Source organism: Taudactylus pleione, unplaced genomic scaffold, assembly GCF_031769625.1.
Source record: "Taudactylus pleione unplaced genomic scaffold, aTauple2 ptg000302l, whole genome shotgun sequence".
In the NCBI taxonomy this organism is placed as follows: domain Eukaryota; kingdom Metazoa; phylum Chordata; class Amphibia; order Anura; family Myobatrachidae; genus Taudactylus; species Taudactylus pleione.
In genome coordinates, this window is record NW_028284703.1 from 10,183,579 (window position 1) to 10,190,227 (window position 6,649).

The following is a 6,649-nucleotide window of genomic DNA, read 5'->3' on the forward strand; positions in this document are numbered from 1 at the left end:
TGATCCTCCCTGGACAGGCTGTGTCTTGGCAGTTGTCGGTTTTCACTATTCATGCTGGAGATCACATGGTCCGGAAGCCGCCTGTAAGCGTAGGAATAAAGCCAATGTCATCATCATGCAACAGAGGTTCCCGCCAGTACCATCATCCTGTATCTTCCCTGTCACTCTCCAATACCATCCACCTGGGTCTACATCCCACTGTCCAGCTCCATCTCCTTTTTGCCCCAGCACCATCTCCTCTGTGCCCCCAGTGTCAACCCTCTCCCCACATCACAACATCCTCTCACAGCAAAACCCTCTCCCCTCACAGCACTCCTCACAGTCCCCTTCAGCACAGCCCCCTCATCACAGTCCCCCTCATAGCACAGTCCTCCACAGCTCAGCCCCCTTATCACAGTCCTTCATACCACAGTCATCCTCAACATAGTTGCCCACTTGCCAGCCCCCTTCATAGCACTGCTCCTCCCAAATCAGCCCCTCATAACACAGCCCCCCTCATCACAGTTGCCCCATAGTACAGTCCTCCACAGCTCAGCCCCCTCATCACAGTCCTTCACACCAGTCCTCCTCAGCACAGCACCTCACAGCAAGATCACCTGCATAGCACAGACCCTCTCACAGCACAGTCCCCTCATATGACAGCCCCCTGAGAGCACAACCCCTCACAGCATAGTCCCCAGCAGGCCCTTAGCACAAAATAACACAGCTCCACAGACAGATCATCTCTCCCTAGTTTGGCAGAACCCCCCTCCGCCCACAGACAGATCATATCACAGTACAGAATACCCCACCCCCCTCAGGTCATCATTAATCATTTCTCCCCAAGGCCCCCCCCCACCCCAGACATCCCTCTCTCCAGACTCCATCTCCCAGCCCCATTGCCCTCATCTCATCATGAATTTGATATAACACCCAGCCCTGATCTCTGATGGCTAGCTACCACCAGGCACTGACAGACTGCTGCAGCCAGCTGATGGTCTCCTCTCCACTGTGGTCCCTCCCCAGACTGTGAAGTTAACGTAAGAGCCTTCCGGCTATGACATTAAACTTCTTCACAGCCTGGGGAGGGGAAAGTGGAGATCAGACAATTGGGCTGACAGACTGCCCTGAGCAGCCCCGTAACTGCAGACAGGGGCGTAGGGAGGGCGGTTCCAGTGGAGCACAAGCTCCAGGCGCCGAAATTGGTTGCAGGCACCACACGCTGTGTACTGGAAGCTGTCTAAGCTGACAGCCTGCCGGGTGCCAGAATTGCCCTGTGAACACTGGTCTCTGAAGTGATCGGAGGCTAAGGAAGCCTCCGATCACTTCAGAGACCGGCGTTCCCAGTGATGCAGTGCGCGGGTGATGTCATGATGTCACCCACGCGCTGAGGAGCGTGCGTGGCCGTGCCTGCTGGATTTAGCTAGATCCAGTCAGGGCGGCAGTGGTAATGACACCCCGGACGACGCCCGCGATGTATGATGCAAGTGCTGGGAGAGGGGGGGGGGGGACAGAGCTACAGGGACAGAACTACATTGGGGGGAAGCAGAACTACAGGGGGGGAACAGAACTACAGGGGGGGAACAGAACTACAGGGGGGTGGACAGAACTACAGGGGGGACAGAATTACAGGGGCACTACTTTAAGGGGCACAGCTACAGGGGCACTGCATATGGGCACCTATACAGTATACAGGGGGCACTGCATATGGGCACCTATACAGTATACAGGGGGCACTGCATATGGGCACCTATACAGTATACAGGGGGCACTGCATATGGGCACCACTACAGGGGGCACTGCATATGGGCACCTATACAGTATACAGAGGGCACTGCATATGGGCACCACACAGGGGGCACTGCATATGGGCACCACAACAGGGGGCATTGCTTATGGGCACTACTACTGGGGGCACAGCATGGGGGGCACTACTTTAAGGGGCAGAACTACAGGGGCACTACTTTAAGGGGAACAACTACAAGGGGCAATGCATATGGGCACCACTACAGGGGGCACTGCATATGGGCACCACAACAGGGGGCATTGTATATGGGCACCACTACAGGGGGCTGCCCCAATTCATTATTTTTACTTCTCTTTAATCCCATATGGACCCGTCTCCTCCCAGGAACACTTGAGGAGGGGGGGGGGTTTGCGCCATAACACGCACGTGCTCCGGGCGCCCTGGCTACACGCTACTCCCCTGCCTGCAGATGCACCAACCACGGCTGTCAGTCAGTGGCGTAAGTTTATCCCAGTCACCCGGAGGCAAGTTAGAGATGTTCTCCCCCCAAAAAAGTAAAAGTAAATATGTTGCATAATGTATACTGTGTATGTGTATATATATATATATATAATTATATATACATATATAATATATATACACACACACATATACACACACACATAGCGGCGATAAGAAATGATAATTATCAGGACTAGGATCTTATAATTAATAAATATCAAAAGCACGCTGGTCATATGACGCATGCGCAGAGGTACTTCTAAGTCATTACCCCTGAAGTCCCTCTATTGCAAAGGACAGCTCTCCCGAAAGCGATTTTAACCGCAATTGCTCAAGCGTATGGCGTTACTAAATGCTGCTATGATTGCGATGAGTGGTGGGATGCTTAATGCATCCCACCCCAAGTATCATGCACTTTAAGGGTCATCATGATACCTATTTGCAGACCAAGGCCCCCATTTATTAATGATCGCAATTGCAATGTGATCTGGGCATGATATTACCATCCATGATAACATTGCAAAATGCGATCATAGCACTGGCATGTACCAACCGGAACATTCAGACACAGGGGCTCCGAAAGGAATCCATCACTGCAATGTGCCCGGAGAGCTACAGGGGCTGCTGCGCATGCGCAGTCCCGCTGACTGCTCATGTACTGCCGCCATTGCCGGCTAATTATGCGCGCTGTAGCCCATAGGCTACAGCGGCTGAAGCCATCTTCTGGTGGCGTCAGCTGCGGGGCCAATATCCGAATGTTAGTAAATTTGGCAACATGGGGGAAGCGGCTGCAAGAGGGAATGGGGAAACTAAATATTTGCAGTTAACCCCCGAAAACAGGTGTTTTCAGGGATATAGCAGCAAATATAGAATAATAAATGGGCCTCGAGCAACAGTGCTTTGATGTGACTGATAATAAGTAGAGACATGATTCATATAATAATTAGGGAAAGGGAAAATGGGAAAACTGATCCCGCACAGGAATGATAATTAAATGATTTGGTAAAACCAACAATAAATGATTCTTGGTATAAATCCGTAATCAGTAATAAGGTGTTGGTGGTGCTCCCAGGAATAAATTAAACTGTATATCTCAAAATTATTTTGCACAGGCAAAAAAAGAAAAAATTCCTTTTTGGGGCACTCTTATGTAAATGATGTGATATGATGTTATTAAAACTTAACTTTTAATTGACCTACTAAATATAATGAAAAAAATGTTTAATAAAAAATGGCGAAAATATATTGTGGATGATTATCCGGTCTTAGCCCGCAAACAAATGTTTATATATGCAATAATAAATATTCAGATTGCACAAGGTCTATTAGTACTAAATAATGTGCAAAAAAATGTGAAAAATGTAATGTGAAATATAGCATAAAGGATATTGGAGAACACCTATACACAATGTAGCACCAATTGTAATAAACAAAAATGATAATAATAATAATCACAGCGTTCACTGTCCCATGTATTGGTAGAATGCAATCAAAAAATTAAAAAATTGCACATTACCCGTATTACAGTAAGTATTGTTTATGCTAAAATATGCCTATATTACACTGTCCCCTTATTTGTGATGTTAAAAGAACGTAATAAATTGGGGATAGAGAGAATATCCGTGCAGCACTTAAACCAATAGTTTAAATCCCCTGTACTAGTAATTCAGAACAGAACATTTATGCTAGATAGTCTTATATTACACAATTCTAATCAAATATATATCTCCCCTGCAACAATAATACAGAGTAGATCAATCTTATGATGCACGTTTCCCTGCAGATAAATCCGCAGATTTGAGGAAGGACGTTAATACTGTTTGTAACCTCAAAACCTTGTGCTCAATATAACACTAGTTCTTGAACAATAAAAATAATAATAATCAGAGCATTTATTTGTCCCATGTAATAGCAGCATATAGTCATGAAAAAAAATGCACATTGCCCATGAAATAATGATTACTGTTATTACACAATATGTTGCACTGTCCCCTTACTCTTACATTTAGAGGAATATGCAGCAGACAATAATCAAGAAAGAATTGCACATTGCCCGTAGAATAATAAATATTGTTGGTACAAAAATTATTAATATTGCACTGTCCCCTTATTCATAAATTTAAGAAAGCGTGCATAATTAATATTGCATCTCTCTAATGGAGGTAGAAGCCTGTGACTGCAGTACAAAGCAAATTAATTACACAAGATAATCATTATATTGCACAATTCCCTATTGTAACTCTGACAGCGGACGTTAGTGCTACTGATAGTAACACACCTTAATGGTATAGATTAAATTGACATCAATATTGCACAAGCCCCTACTATGAGATATCATAACACATGTTCAAGTGATCATACATAGCAGTATAAATTGATATAATAGTACTAATATTCTTTCCTTTAATGCTTCAGATAGCATACATTTCTCATTTGTGGTAAATATCACATTGATAAATTCATAATTGAGAACACATTAATAAATGGTATCTGGTATTCACTGATAGGAGATACAAAAATAGTATCCAGTGATTAAATATGGAATGATTTCATCAGATAACAAATAATTCAACCAATTATACCATATAGAACATCACAGAGTTGTCTCCTAATAGCTAGGATAGTAACAGGTGTACTGAATCACAATACTTATAGATATGTAACATAGAAAAATATATCAGTAAGACACTTAAAGTGTTCCCCACTTCTGCTTTCACCCGTTATTCCGATTCCTACGCATTGAACCGGTGAGAGAGTGGGGCAGCTTGTGTCTATAGAAATATGAAGTATAGTGGTGGTTTGTTAAGGGTCTTTTAGTAATGGGAGTTAGATAGTCCCTGGTGCCTATTGGTATTGCAGGGGTTAAATTCACCCTGACCAGTCAATACCACCACCTGAAGGAAGAAATAAGAAAATATAGTACCCTGTATGTATCCTGTTAATGTGTCTAGACTCTGCCGGATAATCGGATACTACGTCAGCTGTGCTGAAACAAACATCTCACCCAAATATAACAACATCTCACCCAAATATAACAACATCTCACCCAAATATAGCATTAGTTAAGCACAACTTCTCTTTATAACAAAACCATGTGGCATAGTATATCAGCGTGTAGCTGGAGGTCTGTACTAGATATAGAAACGGCTTACAGTTTAGAACATAGCCTGAGGTCTAGCCAGCATCTCCGTTAAATCCTATGTAGCGCTGTATAACAGCGTGCGGCTGCAGGTCAGCGCTGGGTGAGAATCCAGCAATCACATGTTGTGTAGCTGGAAGCCTTGTCAGCGTGTCTGCCGGTCAGCTGACCGGCTTGACGGTAGGAGGGGTGTGTTGACGCGCGTTTCGCCGATGGGCTTGTTCACAACAAGTCACCTGATCCCCCTTCTCACTGTCCAGCTTAAGTTTAGTTTATAGCCAATCAAATCAGTCACAGATAAGACTGACAGCATTCTTAGTCAATCAGCAATTCCTATATGCCTGGAATCTCTATTGACATTTTAAAGAAAAATTAACCTATTATATTACAAGTGAGTTTGATATATAAATCCAGTTTTAAGATAGCAATAAACACAGTTGATGTAAATTATAAGGGAGTATATATATAGCAATTAAGCTGATACAAAGTACAAAAATATGACCTTCGGATTAAATCATCTGAACAGATTTAATGATAGATACAAAAATATTATTAAAAAATATTATACAATAGTTAAATAAACATTTAAGAAGGCAAACAATTGTCCATAAATAATAAATATGATATTTAAATTGCAATGTAAGTGAATTAATGTATTCCTGATGAATAATCTATCATCATTTTATTAAATGTAACCCCTGAAAGGTAAAATAAGTAGAAAATACATACAAACAGAATAACAGAAATCAGCTAACAAAAAGGGGCATAGTATATATATGTTAAAAAGTGCAACGCAAGTGAAAAAAGTCAAAAACCTACAAATAATTATATAGTGATGATTACAAAAGTGAACTAATATATTGATAATAATAAATGATAAATTATATGATTGACAACTACATGTGTATGCGTGAGAAAGAGAAATGTATTAAGAAAGTGAAACCGCAATAAATGTAATGTAGTGATAAATAAAATGCACGGTAAATACAAGTGGCAGGTGTCCTAAAATTAAGTAATATGATAATAGAATATTGTTAGTGAAAAATATTGAAGGTGTAGGTGTGAAAAAGTGAGAATGATACTAGCACCTGGATGACCTTCATTAAAATTCATAATATATAAGATTATTTATGGGAGGATGAAAAGATTTATAAAAAGAAGACATTTATAAAAAAACCACTAAAATTAAAATTCTCGTTCATCCCATTGGGGGCAATGCTGCCAAGTCTGAAGGTCCAATAGCTTTCCTTCTTTAGCAGTTCATTAGTAACATCTCCCCCCTG